The sequence below is a fragment of the Vidua chalybeata genome (assembly GCF_026979565.1).
Source record: "Vidua chalybeata isolate OUT-0048 chromosome W unlocalized genomic scaffold, bVidCha1 merged haplotype SUPER_W_unloc_5, whole genome shotgun sequence".
Taxonomy (NCBI): domain Eukaryota; kingdom Metazoa; phylum Chordata; class Aves; order Passeriformes; family Viduidae; genus Vidua; species Vidua chalybeata.
This window is the reverse complement of record NW_026530340.1, coordinates 1,103,200-1,121,874: the sequence shown is the minus strand read 5'-3', so window position 1 is coordinate 1,121,874 and position 18,675 is coordinate 1,103,200. Positions and strand designations below refer to the sequence as shown.

The window sequence follows — 18,675 nt, the reverse complement described above, 5'->3', positions numbered from 1 at the left end:
TTTGTGACATTTGTCCTTGCTGCCCCTCACATCCCACTGCCTCACAAACAGCCCCGAGCCACCCGTGAGGGACAGGCCCTGCTGTGCCAGGCTGGGCTCAGGGCTTGGCCTTTCTGCTTCCCCCAGCCAGCCCAGGCCTTGCTCAGCATTGCAGTTCCCTGCTCTGAGCCTTTGGCTCCCTGCAGTCCTGGCCTCAAGGTGCTGCTCTCACCAGTCCCTGGGGAGCCTTTGGCAGTGCCTGCCCTCAGTGGGGCCCAGTGATGCTCCAAGGGACTTGGAGTTTTGCTTCTGACTCCTTGAGCAGCTTCTTCAACCTTCTCTCAGTGCCTGAGGGTGCTGGATTCAGCCCCAAATCCACCGTGGCAGTCATCAAAATACAGAAAGCCCTTGGGGACTCTTTGTCTTCCTTCAATGGTCTTCAGGTCTCCAGGGCTTGTGCAGCTGTTTGGAGTCAGTTTGGAGTTCTTGCAAGGAGGAGGATTTCAAAGTGCACCTCATGACTTTTTTTCTTTAATCAAGTGAGTATTTTTTATTTTCCAGTTCAGAGAAGAGCTGATAGAAGCATTCCCCAGGTGATCTGGATGCTGAATGTCTCCTTGGGAGCTCTGGGCACGGGGAAGAATGAGCCCTGTGCAGGCTGACCCTGTTTAGACAAGCTGCTCCTCAGCCCCAGTCTCACCACGTCTGACATGGCCCACCTGGCACTGACATCCCTGTGCCCTGCAGCAGAACCTTGTCCCTGAGCTCTGCAGCTCCATGTCCCAGCCCACTGCACCGTGTCCCATCTGCTCTCCTCAGGGCTCTGCCTGCACACAGGCCCAGGAGAAGTTTTCCTCTTGATAAAGAAAGAATGGAAAAGCCTGAGCAGGTTTCCTGAACAACAAACCCCACTCAGGAAGCACCTGCTCAGTACAGGCTGCCTGGAATGGTGTCACCTTTCTACAAGGGACAGTGTGACCAGAAATGATCTCTGGAAGCAGAATTCTCTGAGTCTCCCAGCTGAATTCTCTGTCCCTGTCCTTTCCCTGGATCTCTGTTGCAGATGGAAGCTGCTGGTGCCATCCTCACCGTTAAGCTCTATGGAACTAAGGAGTGCATGGTGACCCAGAGGGGCTGCATGGAGCCAATGGCCCATGGTGACACTGCCCATCCAAGGAGGCCATTTGGACACTGCGGAAGCTCATGGAGCCAGGTAGGCCATTGTGACACTGAGGAACTTTATGCCACCAAATATCCATGGTGACACAGCAGGGCACCACGGGAACCCAGGAACCGCTGTTGGCAGTGCGGAAACTCATGGAACCAGGGGCCCTTGTGGCACTGCAGAACCAACACAGAGCTGCTGCACCTTGTCCCCTGGCCCTGCACAGCTCCTTGGGAGGCGCGGCAGGAGCAGCACCCTGGGAGCCTCGGGAATGCCCCTCTGGGATCCATGGCACACGCTCCCAGGGGCTGGAATTCCAGTTCCCAGCCAGGAAAAGATCTTCCTGCCCTTGAAGGCAAAGCTCTTAACAAGGAGCCAGAATCCAAGTGGAGCAAGATCCTACAGTGACATTTCACTGCCAGCCTTCAAAACTTCACCCATGGTGGTTGTAGCTCCTGGATTGGGAATGAAATCAGGGCAGGGTCTTTGGTGGGAGCTGCCCTGGGTCAAGGGGGACACTGAGACTGAAACAGAGAGGCAGAGAAAGGCAGTAGAGAAAGGAGGACATAAACACAAACAGCGAATGCGATGGAAAGAAGTAATATTGTAGCTTTATTTCCTATCAAAATACAATTTCCTCCCTTTCTCACAGACCTCCTCCCGGTGTCCTTCACCAGGGCTGTCAGAACGTTCTTCATTCTGAGTGGATGTTCCAGGCTGCAGCCACAAGGAAACAGGGAATGGGGATTTTCCTGATACTGGGGAGTTTGACATCCTCAGCTGAGGAGAGGAGGAGGCACCAGAAGGAAAGGACAGCTGGGCTTCACCCTTCCTCAGGAAGCAGCTGCTCCCACAGGGATGTGAGGGTTGATCCCAGAGCCCCAAGGGTCACATTCAGGGCTGCCAGGGAATGCTCGCCTGCTATTGAGGGGCAGCGTGGGAGCACCTGGATCTCAGAGCACCCCGCTGCCCCCATGTTTGGAGGTGCCTGAGGAGGGCTGGGACGATGCCAGGGATATCCTGCAGTGACATCCCCCCTGTCCCGCTCTGCGTGTGCTCAGTCCCAAACCTGACCCTGATCCTGGTCGCAATCTCACTCCACGTTTAGACACACGCATAGTTCTGTATTTAATCTCATCCCAGTGCCAGACTCATCTAGCACCAGACCCAATTCCAGCCCTAGCCCTAAAGCCAATCCCATGTCTAACCTTAACCCCAATCCAGCTCTAATCCAAATTTCAGCCCCAGCTCCAACCCCAGCCCCAATTCCAGCCCCCTCCTAAACCCTCAGCCCCAAATCAAATCCCAGGTTCAGCCTTTCTGAGGGTTTGGGGGTGTCTCTGTCCCTCTGACCCCGATGATGTTTGGGCGGGGTCACAGCAGGGCTGAGGGACAGAGACCCCCCAGGCCTCCCCAGGGATGAGAAGGTCGGAGAGCCCCCCCAGCCCCGAGCACCCTCAGCGGTGAGAGGGACACAGAGCCCCTGGTCCCCAGCCCTGCACAAGCATTCCCTGAGGCCAGAGGGATCGAGACCCCCCGAGAATTCCCCAGGGTGAGGGGACAGAGACTGCCCCGAGCACCCCCTGGCACAGGGTGAGAGGGAGGGAGACCCCCCAGGCATTCCATGGGGTGAGAGCAGTGGAGACCCCCTGGGCAATGGCCTGGGCTGACAGGGACAGGGACAACCCATCCAAGGCCCTCCCAAGCATCCCCCAGGGTGAGAGGCACAGAGACCCCTCGAACATCCCCTGGGCACCAGACAAAATAAACTCTGCAGAAATCAAACTTAACCCTACATAAAATGCCTTAAGGAATACTTGCCCTTCCCACAAGTCACTTGTGATGGAAATGCAAACAAATCCCAAACATGAATAAACCGACAATAGAAGCAATTCTTTGGCAATTGCAAATCTCATCAGTTCCTGCACAGCTCCAGCGCAGCTGCTGGCAGGTTCTGATAAAAGAAAAGTGGAAATTTGGCCCAATACAGATTATTAAGAGGAAGGAAAGCTCTGTATAGCTGTCACAAAGGTGACAGGGACAAAGAGAATAATGATTCTGACATTTGGCAATGCCCCCAAGCCTGTGAATTCGGGAATTATTTAGGAATTTACCCCCCACCCCGAGCAGGGATTGCCTCACTGTTTCAGGTGACAATGTAAGATGTAACCAAAAGTGTGTTTTCAGTCACCATCTTCATGAACTGTGATAAACAGGTGGGGCAGTGTTCTTTATCTCTGCCATGACTCAGCCCTGATAACGCCCTCCAGGGGCCATCTTCTGTTCATGGGCCATTGAGTGTCACTGCAGGACTGATAAAATTACATCATCCCATTGTGGGATGCTCCGCCCAGGGGGAGGAACCAAGCATTCCTGCCTGCATATAATCTCACCCTTGCAACACCAGGACCACCTTGCCTACTGGATTCCCAGAGGACAAGAGCTCCATAAGCACCACTGGACAGAGGAAGACCAGACCCTTCTACAGGATCCCTGCTTTGACAGGATCACGTTCATCACTCCAACAGGACTGCAGCCACCATTTCATCAGACTGCTACCACCACCCTGCCCAACGTGGTGTCAGGTTATATCCTGACTCGGTCAGATTAAGCCAGTGTTTCTGGATCATTGCCTTGATCTTAATTTTCTCAGTAACTTGTAATTCTGGCATAAATTCTCCCCTTGCTTTGCTCCAAAACAGCACAAAACTCAATGTGCGCACCATTTGTTTTCTTCCCAGAACAGAATTTCCCATCCCCAAACCTTTGTCACATGGAGGAGGAGGCTGCAAGGACGAGGAAGGAGCCCTGGGACACCCAGGCAGGTGAGGAGGAAGTCAGTGCCCCCTTCCCCCTCTCTCCTGCTCCATCTCCCAGCCCAGCACAGCCCCTGGCTGCAGGACAACCCTGCTGCCGACGCCGTCCTGCTGGGGACGCACTGGGGGGATCTCCTTCCCCTTCCCTCTGGCACGGAGGCAAATCCCATCCTCTCCTTGTCCTTCTGCCCCCAGACCAGGAGCTGAGAATGGAGACCATGGAGGACAAATTCCCACAGCAGAACCTCATGGAAGCGGCCGTTTTGAGCAGCTCCATGGTGCCAGAATCCAACTGGGAGGAAAATCCCCAGAGATCCCACAGAAGGAGGGGCTCCAAGCCCAGCCCAGGGTGCTCTGAGGAGGAAAGACCCACCCTGTGCCAGGAAGGTGGGCAGAGTTTAAGCAGAGCTTCAGAGTATCAGAGCTTGGAGCTGGTGGTCCATGAGCAGCTTTGTGACAGGGAGAGGCCCTATGAGTGCTTGGACTGTGGGAAGAGCTTCAGGAGAAGCTACCACCTGGTCCGTCACCAGATTATCCACACTGGGGAATGGCCCTACAAGTGTGGGGAGTGTGGGAACGGCTTCAGGAGAAGCTACAACCTGGTCCGTCACCAGATGATCCACACTGGGGAATGGCCCTTCAGGTGTGGGGAGTGTGGGAAGGGCTTCAGTGACAGCTCTGGCCTGATTGCCCACCTGAGGATCCACACCGGGGAGAGGCCCTACGAGTGTCCCGAGTGTCTGAAGAGGTTTCAGACCAGCTCCAGTCTCCTCCGGCACCAGCGGATTCACAGCGAGGAGAGGCCCTTCCTCTGCCCTGACTGCGGGAAGGGCTTCAAGCGCAACTCCTACCTCGTCACCCACCGGCGCATCCACACCGGGTAGAGGCCCTACGAGTGTCCCCAGTGTGGGAAGAGCTTCACCCGGAACTCTCACTTGGCCCGACACCAACGGAGGCACCGGTAAGGGAAGCCCAGTGAGTGCCCCAACTGCAGAAAGAGCTTTGTGCACTGCTCCAACTCCATCCCCCATGGAAGGACCCATGTCGGTCAGAGCCCTGGTGACCAACGTTCCCTGTGATCCCTGCTGAGAAGACACCTGGCTGGTGGTCTCCATGTCCTCTTGGATCCCCATGGGCACCTGGATGAACACAGGGCAGGAACATCCATCAGGACTCTGATCTAAACTGGAAATTCATTGGGAAGAAGTGATTTGTTGACTTTACACCCCATGAAATCTCACCTGCTCTGTCCAGTTATTTCTTCTGGTGGCATCAAACAGTGCTGCATGATCTTGGAGGTCGTTTCCATCAGAATGATTTCATCTCCATCTTCACCCAGTCTAAACAACCAAAACTGGGGTGAAAATAAAGAAAGTAAACAAAGATATCTAAAGCTGCACCATTTACTGGGATTTGGGGGTCAATTTGGGGTTGGTTCAATGGAATATTTGGTAGGATTTGGGTGTTCTGAAGCTATCAAAGCCAGGAGACATGTCCACAATCTCATAGGTGCGCCGGCAGAACATGTCTACCCGAGCCCAACTCTTCTCCCAATCCTTGGCCTGGGTCTCCCCATTTGGGGTGTCCCCTGCAAAGTGCCCAAATTGCTGCTGAAGTGCCCGAGCTGGTCCTGGTCAGTAAATGTTCCTGTCCACCAACCTCTCCTGGTCAGTGCCGTCGGGGGTGGGAGGGGGTTTAGGGGCTCCTGGGGGGACTGGGAAAGGCTTCTGTCAATCTCGTGGGCATTTGTGGTGCTGGGAGGAGGCTTGGCAGGGTCTGTGAGGGAGGTTTGGGTCCCTGACAGGACTGTGTGGCTTGCAGAGAATTTGGGTGGGTCTTGGGGGAGATGGAAAGAGGTTTTGGTGGTTCTTGGGGTATTTATCTTGCAGGGAGTAGTTGAGGGAGTCCTGGCTGGGAGCTGTGGGGTGGTTTGAGGAGTCCAGGGGTGGCTGTGGGGCTGAGAGGGCATTTTTAGGTGGTTGTGACTCCCCCAGACTCCCAAAGCTGCCACCAGACCCCACCCCCCAAGATGCTGCCAGGGGTCAGTGGCTCCATGTTTGGGTCCATCCTCCTGGTGCTGCAGGAGAAGGTGACGGGGGGTCCCCGGGGCCGTGTGTGTCCTCCCCAGAGCGTGTGTGACACCCCCCATCCCATTGTCACCCCCTTGTCCCTACCCACAGGGCTCCAGCCCCAGCTCCTGCTCCCCCAGAGGGAATTTGGGGAGGGGGCAGAGGGGGTGCGCAGCCCCTGCCGGGGGATGACCCCGGCCCAGCCCCTTTGTTCAGCACCAAGCTGGGCTTGGGGCCGCAGGAGGAAGAGGCCGGTGGGAAGCAGATCCTGCAGCTGGGGCAGTGCTGGGGGTCAGGGCAAGGTCCTGCCCTGCACACCTGGCTCAGGTGTGACCCTGCCCCGGCAAGGGAGTGGGACATTCCCATCCCCACGGATCAGGGCTGGGAGCAGCACTTGGAGCACGGACATGGAAATACTGGGAGCGACTGGGAGCACACTGAGGGCTACTGGGAGCATCTGGGAATGACTGGGAATGACGGGTGCGTGCTGGGGGCAACTGGGATGTACTGGGAATGAATGAGATCATCCTGGGGGCAACTGGAACCATACTGGGGCAACTGAGGTGACTGGGAATGAGCATGCTGGGGGCAACTGGGATATACTGGGAGTGTCTGGCACCATACTGCACGGGACAACACTGGGAACAGCTGGGACCATGCTGGGGGCAACTGGGGGCAAATGAGAGTGACTGTGTCTATACTGGGGGCCACTGAGGTCATACTGGCACTGAGTGGGACTGTATTGGGGGTAACTGGGTGCAACTGGGATCGTACTGGGTGGAACTGGGACGACACTGAGGGGGACTGAGATCATAATGGGAGTGACCAGGAGCATGCTGAGGGCAGTTTGGACCATGTTTGGGACAACTGGGATATACTGGGAGCAATAGGAGCTGCACTGAGGGTGACTCAGAGCAGCTGTGGGTAACTGGAATCATGCTGGAAGCAACTGGGAGGAAATGGGAGTGACTGGGACCATGCTGGGGACAACTGGGATATACTGGGAGAGACTGGGAGTCACTGGGATCATACTGGGAGGGACTGGAACCACAGCAATGGCCTGGGCTGGGTGATGTGGGGCCTCAGGGAGCACAGGGAGCACTGTGACCCTGCGGGGCCCGATGGAACCAAGGGGACATTGCGACACTCTGGGCCCGGCCTGGCCGTGGGGTGTTTTGGGAGCCCCGGGGTGCCCAGGGCAGCAGAGCAGAGCCCCTGGCTCAGGGGCAGCAGCTCCCCGGGACACCCTGGGTGGGCGGGTGTCGTGGGGACAGGACATTTTCATGCTCATTATCCCAATCGTGGTTTCTGTTCCCTGTCCTCAGTTTGTTTTGTCTTCCTTCCCCCCCCCCGGCTGGCTGCTGGCTTGCTGCTTAGCTTGCTTGCTGCTTTGGCTTGCTGCTGGCTGCATGCTTTGCTGGCTCTACTTTCCTCTCTTTTTTCTCTGCTTTTCGCTGGCTTGCTTTTTTGCCATTTTTTTTCCTTTTTCCCGGTTTCCGTTGTTCCCTTCCCCCCCCCCCCCCCCGAAGACATCGGACCTACTCCGGGCAGGAGCTCCCCCGGGGTCTGCGAAAGAAGCTTCGTACCCTCTGCAGCGAAGAGAGATACAGCTCAACCCCCTTGGACTGGTGAAAACATCTGTGGTCATCTTGGGCTATTTCTCTTGTGCTGGGGAGTGTTTTTTGTTGTTCCTTAATAAACAAGTTTTTTCCACTTCCCCTCTGAAGGAATTCCTCCCGAACCCGGTGGTGGGGGGGAGGTTGCGGAGAGTTTGGTTTCCTATAAGGGGCTCCTTTGGAGGTGTTTTCCCCTAATTTGTCCTAAACCAGGACAAATAATTTGGTGGCCCGTACGGGGAAGCCCAGACAGAGTGGAAAAAACTTTATTCTAATAATATTTTTGGCTTTAACTGTTCTGCGGGAATATTGGTATGTCTCTTTTTAAAGTTATGATGTCATTTGGAGTGAAAGCCTGCCTCTATTTGTGGTCATTAGGGTTCTTTGAAGTTTTGATAGCTTTATGGTCCCTGGAGTTATTTTCTTATCCAGAAGTAGCTCCGGTATTGTCCCTAATACGTAGCTTTTGTAGCAGAGGGGCACTAACGAGAATATTTATCGGGCTGGGCTTGGCTGTGATACTTTGCAAGGGGCTTATAAAAATGTTGTTATCGGCTCCAGGAATGTATAACTCGTGGTTGTGGCTGTGTACTAAATTTGTTATGGGGGAGGAGGTTTTTCAGCCTTTGCTTTCCTTTTCCTCCTCCGAATTGTTTACATCTCTATTAGGAAATGTCCTGTCCTCCCTGACTGCCAAGGATACCATCTTTCTGTTATTTAATTTAATAACCCTTCACTATACTGTCCGCAGTTTATATAAGATGAAGGCTGAGATTTCTAGAGGGGCTGGTGAGACCTCTGATTTAGGAGTACAACCAAGGGTGAAAAATCCTGAGTGGTGCGGGAAATGGGAGGATATGGGCAAAATTTTAAAGGAGTTTTCTGATCCTGTAGTTTGGGACTTTCCATCTGAACACATCCAGAACCCAGCTGAGGTGGCGAAGTATCTGAAAGGGAAATGCAAGGAGAAAAAGATCATTGCAGTGAGCTGGGCCCTGGCATATGCTTATCGTACTCTGCTTGATACTGTAGGGCAGCAGACAGAGGAAGGGGGGCAGGGAGATAAACCAGCAGCAATCCCAGTCACTCAGGCTGCAGCCAACAGCCCAGGTTCGAAGCCAGGAGCTAAACCAGACTGTGAGCCTCAACCAATGGCTGTGGCTACTAGCACACGAAGTGGAAAGTGCACAGAGAAGACCGATCGACCAGTGGATGACAATGATGAGTACGATGCAGGAGAAGGACCCTCAACACCTCCTGACATAAAATCAGGAGTCAAAGCAAGTGGCACAAGATCAGAGGCTAATATTGATTCCTTCTCCCTGAAGGACCTTCGAGGCCTAAGGAAGGATTATCGGCAACAGCCCGACGAATCTATAATTAGTTGGCTGGTCCGCCTTTGGGATGCGGCAGGGGAGGCTACCATTCTGGATGGCACTGAAGCGAGGCATTTGGGGTCCCTGTCACATGATCCTGTCATCGACCAAGGCATGATGAGGGGGGCTAGCCCTCACAGCCTCTGGGAACGGGTCCTGGACAGCGTAGCACAAAGATATCTGTGTGCCGATGACCTCTATGTCCAGCAGACACAATGGAAGACCATAGAACAGGGGATCCAACGCCTGAGGGAGATGGCAGTGGTGGAGATCATTTTTTCAGAAGACGTAACAATTAGGAATCCGGACCTTGTACCATGCACACCTGTAATGTGGAGGAAGCTGGTGCGACTTGGGCCACCTGAATACGCTTCTGCTCTAGCAATAATGAAGCGGGAGGAGGTATATGAGACTGTACTCGATGTGGCAAAGAAGCTTCGGGCATATGCGGATGCTGTACATGGCCCGACCCATGCCAGAATTGCAGCTGTGGAAACACGACTGCAGGAATTAGAAGGCAAAATAGAGGAAAGCCGCAAGAAACTCAGGGAAGAGATTAAGGAGGACCTCCTCCAAATCTCAGCTGTGCAAATTAGAGGCCCTGGCACGCAACGCAGACGTTCCCTTGTTGGGGAGAGAAGGTACACCCCACGAGCTGAGTTGTGGTTCTTCTTACGTGAGTCTGGAGAAAACATGAGGAAATGGGATAGGAAGCCTACTGCTGTTCTGGCACAACGGGTGCGTGAATTGAAGGAAGGTAAGAAAAGGAAAGCAGCCCCAGTTGCCCGTAGCCGAACAGCCAGGTATGATGATGACATGTCTGATCCCCTTGAGGGAACCTCCAAGACATAAGCCCAAGGAAAGAAGGATAACCAGGCATAGAGGGGCCCTGCCTCTAGCCAGGTAGAGGCATGGGAAAACCGTGTTTTCTGGACGGTGTGGATCTGATGGCCTGGCGCATCAGAGCCACAAGAATATGACGCTTTAGTGGATACTGGTGCACAGTGTACGCTAATACCATCGGGATATGTGGGGGCAGAGCCTGTTTTCATTGCCGGTGTGACAGGGGGATCACAACAACTGACCCTGGTGGAAGCTGAGGTGAGCCTGACTGGGAAGGAATGGAAGAAACATCCCATTGTGACCGGCCCAGGGGCTCCATGTATTCTGGGCATAGACTTCCTCCGGAGCGGCTATTACAAAGACCTGAAGGGACTCAGGTGGGCCTTTGGAATTGCTGCTGTAGAAGCAGAGAGCATTAAGCAATTAAATACCTTGCCTGGACTGACCGAAAACCCATCTGCAGTAGGGCTCCTAAGGGTGGAAGAGCAACGAGTGCCAATTGTGACCTCGACAGTGCATCGCCGGCAGTATAGAACGAATCGAGATGCCGTGATCCCCATCCACAAACTGATTCGTGAGCTGGAGAGCCAAGGGGTGGTTAGCAAAACCCACTCACCCTTCAACAGCCCTATTTGGCCTGTGCGTAAATCTGAAGGAGAATGGAGATTGACAGTGGACTACCGTGCATTGAACGAAGTGACTCCACCCCTGAGCGCTGCTGTTCAGGACATGCTGGAACTCCAGTACGAGCTGGAGTCCAAGGCAGCACAGTGGTACGCCACTATTGACATTGCTAACGCATTTTTCTCCATTCCTCTGGCAGCAGAATGCAGGCCTCAGTTTGCCTTTATGTGGAGGGGAGTGCAGTGTACCTGGAACCGACTGCCCCAGGGGTGGAAGCACAGTCCTACCATCTGCCATGGACTGATCCAGGCTGCACTAGAAAAGGGTGAGGCTCCAGAACATTTACAGTATATTGATGATATCATTGTGTGGGGAAACACAGCAGCAGAAGTGTTTGAGAAAGGAGAGGAAATCATCTGACTCCTCCTGGAAGCTGGTTTTGCCATCAAGAAGAGTAAAGTTAAGGGACCTGCTCGAGAGATCCAGTTCCTGGGAGTGAAGTGGCAAGATGGACGGCGTCAGATTCCTACGGATGTCATCAACAAGATCACAGCTATGTCCCCACCAACCAACAAGAAGGAAACGCAAGCTTTCTTAGGCGCCATAGGTTTTTGGAGAATGCACATTCCTGAGTACAGTCAGATTGTGAGCCCTCTCTACCTGGTCACCCACAAAAAGAATGATTTCCACTGGGGCCCTGAGCAGCAACAAGCTTTCGCCCAGATTAAGCAGGAAATTGCTCATGCAGTAGCCCTTGGCCCAGTCAGGACAGGACCAGAGGTAAAGAACGTGCTCTACTCTGCAGCCGGGAACCATGGTCTGTCCTGGAGCCTTTGGCAGAAGGTGCCTGGGGAGACTCGGGGTTGACCACTAGGATTCTGGAGCCGGAGCTACAAAGGCTCTGAAGCCAACTACACTGCCACAGAGAAGGAAATCTTGGCTGCCTATGAAGGACTTCAAAATGCCTCAGAAGTAATTGGCACTGAAACGCAGCTGCTTCTGGCACCCCGGCTACCAGTGCTGGGGTGGATGTTTAAAGGAAAGGTTCCTTCCACACATCATGCCACAGCCACCACATGGAGTAAATGGATTGCCCTCATCACTCAGCACGCCCGTATTGGAAATCCGAATCGCCCTGGGATTCTGGAAATTATAACAAATTGGCCTGAGGGGGAGACTTTTGGATTGTCTTCTGAAGAAGAAGAGCAAGTGGCACGTGCCAAGGAGGCCCCACCATATAATGAGCTACCAGAAACTAAAAGACAATATGCCCTTTTTACGGATGGTTCCTGCTGAATCATAGGCACTAGTCGGAAATGGAAAGCTGCAGTGTGGAGCCCCACACGACAAGTGGCACAAGCTACTGAGAGACAAGGTGGATCGAGTCAGCTTGCAGAGCTTAAAGCTGTCCAGCTTGCTTTAGATATTGCTGAGCGAGAGAAGTGGCCGAGGCTCTATCTCTACACCGACTCATGGATGGTAACTAGTGCTCTGTAGGGATGGCTGAGTCGCTGGAAAAAGGCCAACTGGCAGCGCAGAGGGAAACCCATCTGGGCCACCGAGATCTGGCAGGACATTGCCACCCGAGTAGAGAAGCTGACCGTGAAGATTCTACACGTGGATGCACACATACCCAGGAGTCGGGCTACTGAAGAGCATCACAACAACGAACAGGTAGACCGAGCTGCCAAGGTGAAAATATCACAAGTAGACCTAGATTGGCAGCATAAGGGAGAATTATTCCTAGCTCCTTGGGCCCATGATGCTTCTGGTCATCAGGGGAGAGACGCAACATACCGATGGGCCCGTGACCGAGGGGTGGACCTTACTATGGACAACATCTCACAGGTCATACACGACTGCGAGACATGCGCTGCAATCAAACAGGCCAAGCGGATGAAGCCTCTGTGGTACGGTGGGCGATGGCTGAAATACAGGTATGGGGAAGCCTGGCAAATTGACTATATCATGCTTCCCCAAACCCGCCAAGGCAAACGCTATGTACTGACCATGGTGGAAGCAACCACAGGATGGTTGGAAACCTACCCTGTGCCTCATGCCACTGCCCGGAACACCATCTTAGGCCTAGAAAAGCAGGTCTTGTGGAGACATGGCACCCCTGAGAGAACTGAGTCGGATAATGGGACCCATTTCAAGAACAGCCTTATCAACAGCTGGGCCAGAGAACATGGCATTGAGTGGATATATCATATCCCCTATCATGCACCAGCTGCCAGGAAAGGTGAACGATGCAATGGACTGCTTAAGACCACCCTGAAGGCACTCGGTGAGGGAAACTTCAGGAATTGGGAATTGAACTTAGCAAAAGCTACCTGGATGGTCAACACCCGAGGGTCCATCAATCGAGCTGGTCCTGCCCAATCTGAACCCTTGCACACAGTGGATGGAGATAAAGTCCCTGTGGTACATATGAAAGGTATTTTAGGAAAGACTGTTTGGATTAATCCCACCCCAGGCAAAGACAAACCCATCCGTGGGGTTGTTTTTGCTCAAGGACCCGGTTATACTTGGTGGGAAATGCAGAAGGATGGGGAAACCCATTGTGTACCACAAGGAAACTTAGTCTTAAGTGAGAACTGTGTGTAAGGTTTCATCATGATGCAGATGGAAATAGGAAAAGGGGTGGATAATGTACAAGACTGAGCACCAAGATGTTTCCTATTACCATCCCAGTAGCAGTTGCATCTGGACAGTTTTCCTTATCTCCTGTTAATGGGCCCATCAATGTCTTGCCACATGACTCAGAGATAACACTCTCCAGGAGCCAGTTCTGTTTAACAGGTGATTAAGGACACACCTCGTGACTCAGAATCACATCAGCCCATTGTGAGATGCTCCGCCCAAGTGAAGGAGCCAGGCATTCCCACCTGGATAAATCCAGGCATTTATAGACAGAAAAGCAGCCTTTCCACAGGTTTCCGAGAAGACACAACAACCACATCTGCCACTCCGAGAGGACTGCAGCCACTCCAATTTGGACTGCTACCAGCACACTGGCCAAAGGGGTGTCAGGTTGTATTCTGACTTTGCCAGTGGTCTTCCTTTTGTATCATTGTGTGTATTTTTGTTTTTTGTTTTCCCTTTTCCCAATAAATTGTATTTCTGACTTGGAGTCTCTCACTGGTTTTGATTTCAAACCAGAACACCATGATAAAATTTAAGAAACAAGAAAACACTTCCCTCAGCTCCTTGTGACATCCCAGCAATATCTGACATGTCCACCACCGACAAGGGATCGCCATAGAGGAAGAATTTTAGACAAAGGAATAGGAAGATGTGATCTAAAAAACAAAAATACAACTAAAATTCTAAGGTGTTATTTAAACTTCTGAAAGACTGGGGAACTCCCTGAAGCTCAAAGCATGAAGCTAGTCAAGGGAGATGCATTGGAATGACCAGAGAACAGCTGCAGGAGGAAATGTGGGAGCAACAGCAAGGACCTAGATCCAGCTGCTGTAAATGAAGCGATGTCCTTAGACATGGCCATTTAAACAGGAGAGCTGAAAACACCTGAGGGAAGAGGGTCATTAAATATTAGAATGAATGTTGGTGGCAAAGGTAGGGGGGAAGATCGGTATTTCTTCTCCTGCCATCAGTAGAAGAATCCAATAGATCCAGGAAATTTGTTTTCCAGGCAGGAAAACTGCCTTGTCTTAAAAGTACTCAAGTGACACAGATAATAAAGATTTACTTGTATAATATGAAATGTACAGGTATTAAAACCTGTGCCCCTTTCCAGGCAGACATCAGCTGTGTGCCCATGAACAGGCAGTGCCACTTGTGCCCTGAGGTGCCCAGCTGGGATTGGATCTCTCAGAGAGGAGCTGAGGGAGAGCAGAGCACCTTGCAAGCTGCAGGTCCCTGCCAGCCCCGCAGGGCTCCTGTGCCATCAACATCTGCTCTGCTCCAGGCTGAAACAGGGCCCAGCACGGTGCCGGGATCATCCGAGAGCTGAGGTGTGTGGTGGAATTCCATGCCCTCCCCATGGCGCAGCAGCCCTGCATTTCCCTGCTCCAGCCGTGGTCTCCAGCACAGCCATGGAGGCTCTTTGGGCTCCTGAGTGTTCCTGCAGCCCCCAAGGGCAGCTGAGCACTGCCTTTGGCACAGTCAGCCCTGGCCAGCGCAGGCCACGCTCAGCAATTCCTTGTCTGTGCCCGGCCTTGCTGCCAGCCCCGGCAGCGGCTGCGTGGCCCCTTGGTGGCCCTGTGCTGGCCCAGCCATGGTGCCACAGCCCCTGTGCAGGCCCAGCCCAGGACAGGAGCATTGCGGCTGGGAACGGCCCCTGTGCCGTGGTGCCCACGGCAGCCTTGGGGCTCTGTGCCCCATGGCCTCCCTGCTGGGCAGCCTCTGCCAGCTCCTGCCCAGCCCGTGGCACCTGTGGGGCTGCACAGACAGCCCTGCCCCGGGCTCTGCCGGCCTCTGGGCCAGCAGAGAGGCTGGCCAGGGCTGGCCATGGCCGGGAACAGGCCCTGAGCCCCGCAGGAGGATGGAGCTGGGCCACAGCCAAACTCAGCCCAGGCCAAAGCTGGGCTCAGCAGCCAGGGCTGCCAAGGGCTGGGGACAGAGGCTGGCGCTGACAAATGTCCTGGGCCCCCTCCCTGCTGTGTCCATGCCCCCAAGGGCACAGAGCAGCCTCCTCTCTCGGGCACTTGCCTGTTTTCAATGCCTTGCACAGGCGCTGGCCCTGCCCCACAAGGCCTGGGCTGAGTCCTGCCCCTGCACGCTCAGCCAGGCTGAGATGGACACTGATGGTTTCTGGGCCAGGCTCTTGGAGCCCAGCCCAGCTCCCTGCAAGCTCTGCCAGCTGCCCTGAGCTCTGTGCAGCACCAAGGGCCTCTCCCCAGCACAGCCCAGCCGGCTCTGGCCCCACAGCTCTGCTCAGGCCAGGCTGCTCTGGCCACTGGCCCCACGGCCTCAGCCCCTGCCAAGGGCACAGCAGCAGCTGCAGCTCAGCCAGGACTCAGCCCCAGCCATGGGGGAAGGGGCTTGCCCAAGGCACAAGGAGGCTCCCTGGCTGCCCTGCTCCCCTCGGCCTCAGCTGCTGAGAGCTCTGCAGCCCCTGCTGCCATCCCATCTGCCCAGGCCAGCACAAGAGCCCCGGCCTTGGGGCCCTCCAGAGCTGCTCCTGCTCCAGGCCCAGGGCCCATCCCAGAGCTGGGGCAGCCACAAAGCTCTGCCCATTTCTGCTCATTGCTGCTCTGATGGGGATGGATACCCAGCCCCTTGGAGGTTGCTGATGAATTTTCCTACTCCAGAGGCCTTTTCTTTCCTGAGCTCTTCAGTTCAGGAATTCAGTGACAAAAGCTCATAAACATTTGTTCAAAACTCTGTAACAAGAAATGCCGCTGGGAATAATTGAAGATTTCAATTCTTCTGTGGTTAATTAGAGAGATTTCAGAAGTTTATTCAAAGTGAATATACTGTTTTGAAGACTATGCAGAGAGAACTGTTTTGTCCTGTGTTCTTTTCTTGGTTTTTCCTGTTTATAGAATGATATCAACGATGTCCAATTGATATTGACTCCCAGCACCTCCTAATGCAGTCTGAACAGATATGAAAAGCAAGTCCCTTCATGACTGACAATCAATAACACTTTTTCCCCACCCCCTCCCCACCATTTCCCTCATCCAAGCCCTGGCACTCAGAGCAGCTGAGGAATGGAGTCACATCCTGGGGTGTCCCCAGGGCTCAGGACTGGGGCCAGGTCAGTGAAATCTCTTTAGTGCTGATCTGGATGAGGCCATTGAGGGCACCCTCAGGCAGTTCCCAGGTGAGCCCAGGCTGGGTGGGAGTGTGGCTGTGCTGGAGGGCAGGAAGCTCTGCAGAGGGATCTGGACAGGCTGGAGCCATGGGCCCAGGACAATTGGATGAGGTTCACCAAGGCCAAGGGCTGGGTCCTGCCCTGGGCTCACAACCACCCCAAATCCCTGGCCGTGCCCTGCCCCTGATCCCCACAGCCTGTCCTGTTTCCTTCATCCCTGCATTGCCAGGGACTTTCTGGGACAAGGCAGCTCTGCTCTGGGGATGGAGGGAGCTCCAAGTGCCACCACTGGAGTGGGAACCAGAACTCATCAGGTTTGTGTCCTTAGGGGATCAGGAACTGGTGAGACTCAGAGGCACAGAAAGTTTCTCTTCAGGGCCAACAGACCACAGTTGAACAGGACACAATTTAATAACAATCACGCTCTTCCCTGAGCTATGTGCAACGTCCCAGCAGTGTCTGATGAGTCCACCATCCACAAGTGATTTCCATACTAGAATGGATTTTAGTATGGAAAAGTGGTTCTGTGGTAGATATAAACACAATTAAGTTCTTGTATCAGGATGCTCGTCCTGGAGCGAGGGCAAAACAGCTCAAACAATTCCTGATTTGCAAAGCTGTCAGTGGTGGATGGAGAAGGGAGGTCAGGCAGGTGTCTGAGGAAATGCTGAAACCAGCCTGACTCATTCCATCTCCTCCTGGCCTGGCTGATCTCCCCTCTTTCCCTTTCCACCCATTGGCTTTTGTCTCCCACCAGGCCCCCCCGGTGAAGAGCCTGGCTCTGTGTTCTCCATCCCCTCCTCGCTGGCACTGCCAGGCTGGGATGAGGAGCCCCTCAGCCTTCTCTGCTCCGGGCTGGACAAGCCCAGCTCCCTCAGCCTCTGCTCACAGCCCAAGGGCTCCAGCCCCACCTTGGAGGCCCTTCCCTAAGCCTGCTCCAGCTGCCAGACATCTTTCCTGTCCTGGGGAAGCCAACCCAGGCCACAGGGACCTGGATAATCCACGTCCTTGATGTCCTGGTCACACAGCCCTGGCCCCTTTTCCCCGTGTCAGGCTCTGGGGTGGATCCTATGGAACATCCTTTGGTGGAGGCTGTGGCTCCAGATGGACCGGGGGGATAGTGGGGGACAGGGACCCCGCTGGGCATGAACAGCATTGGACTTGTTGGGAGAAACTGTGAGGGGGAGCTGGGGTGGAGTGACCAACCCAGTGACCTCACAGAGCCCTCCTGGGATGTCACACAGCCCCTCTGGGATGTCACAGCCCAATCTCTAATGTCACATAGCTGGTCTCTGATGCCACAATCCATTCTGTGATGTCACAGAGCTGCCCTGTAATGTCACAGCAAAATATGTGATGTCACAGCCTGCTCTGTGACGTCGCAGTCTATGATGCCGTAGCTGCTCAATGACCCCACATACCCCACTCTGTGATGTCACAGCCCACTCTGTGACCTCATGTTACAGATGATAAATTGTCTCCACCAGGTAAGCTGACACCTGGAGCTTGTTCTCCAAAACCCCAGGCCTATGGAAACCACACAATGCCCATTGTGTGAGACGGGGAGCTGGAAGTTCACCAGCCTCAGTGTCCTGCCAGCTCAGCCAGGCCCACGGGAACATTGGGGTCCACGACCACCAGGGACCACCAGAGAGACCCCCAGGACAGAAGAACGCATGGGTAAAGGGGAGGGGAAATATGTTAATGATTTTGGGAAATGATTATCAGATGTATTTTTAGTCCAGGACAATGAATGAATATGTGTGCAAAATACAGAATATGAACAGAAATTTTCCTGCACTCAGCATGCTCGGCTTTGGGAGGAGCTATCCCCCGTGCATCTGGCTGAATAAAGAATGCTGCTTCTTGATGCTGCATTGGTGTGAAGGAGTTTTCTGTTTTACCAAATTTTTGGTAACTCCCACTCTCAAGGAAAGCTCTGTCTCCTGCTGCTCACAAACAGAGAAGGGCTGGTGGCAGATGTGGGGGTCAGAGGCTGCCTGGGGCACAGTGGCCATGAAATGATCAAGTTTTCAATGTTCTGTAAAAGAAGGAGGGGCAGCAACAAAACTTCCACACTGGAATGAGGAAGGGCAGACTTTGGCCTATTTAGGATGTTGATTTGGGGAGTACCGAATCGGGTACTGATTTAAGGGAAACAGCCCTTAAAAACAAAGGCGTCCAGGGAGGATGGACACATTTCCAGAAGGTAATCTTAAGGGGGAAGGAGCAGCCTGTCCCAGTGTGGCAAAAGATGAGCTGGTGAGGAAAATGACTGTCCTGGCTGCCCATGGAGCTGTTGTGGGAACTCAGGGGAAAAAAGGATATGCAACCCAAAAAGTGTTTAAGGATGTCGTTAGGTTATGCAGAAGGAAAATTAGACAGGTGAAAGCTCATTTAGAACA

The 18,675-nt window shown here is 53.7% G+C and overlaps 2 pseudogenes; one reads left to right on the top strand and one right to left on the bottom strand.

The window, feature by feature from the left end:
* The window catches only part of LOC128782943 (zinc finger protein 239-like), a 138,432-nt pseudogene that overhangs the window by 34,186 nt on the left and 85,571 nt on the right, over nucleotides 1-18,675 (bottom strand).
* Nucleotides 1,132-4,853, top strand: LOC128782973 (zinc finger protein 239-like; annotated as a pseudogene).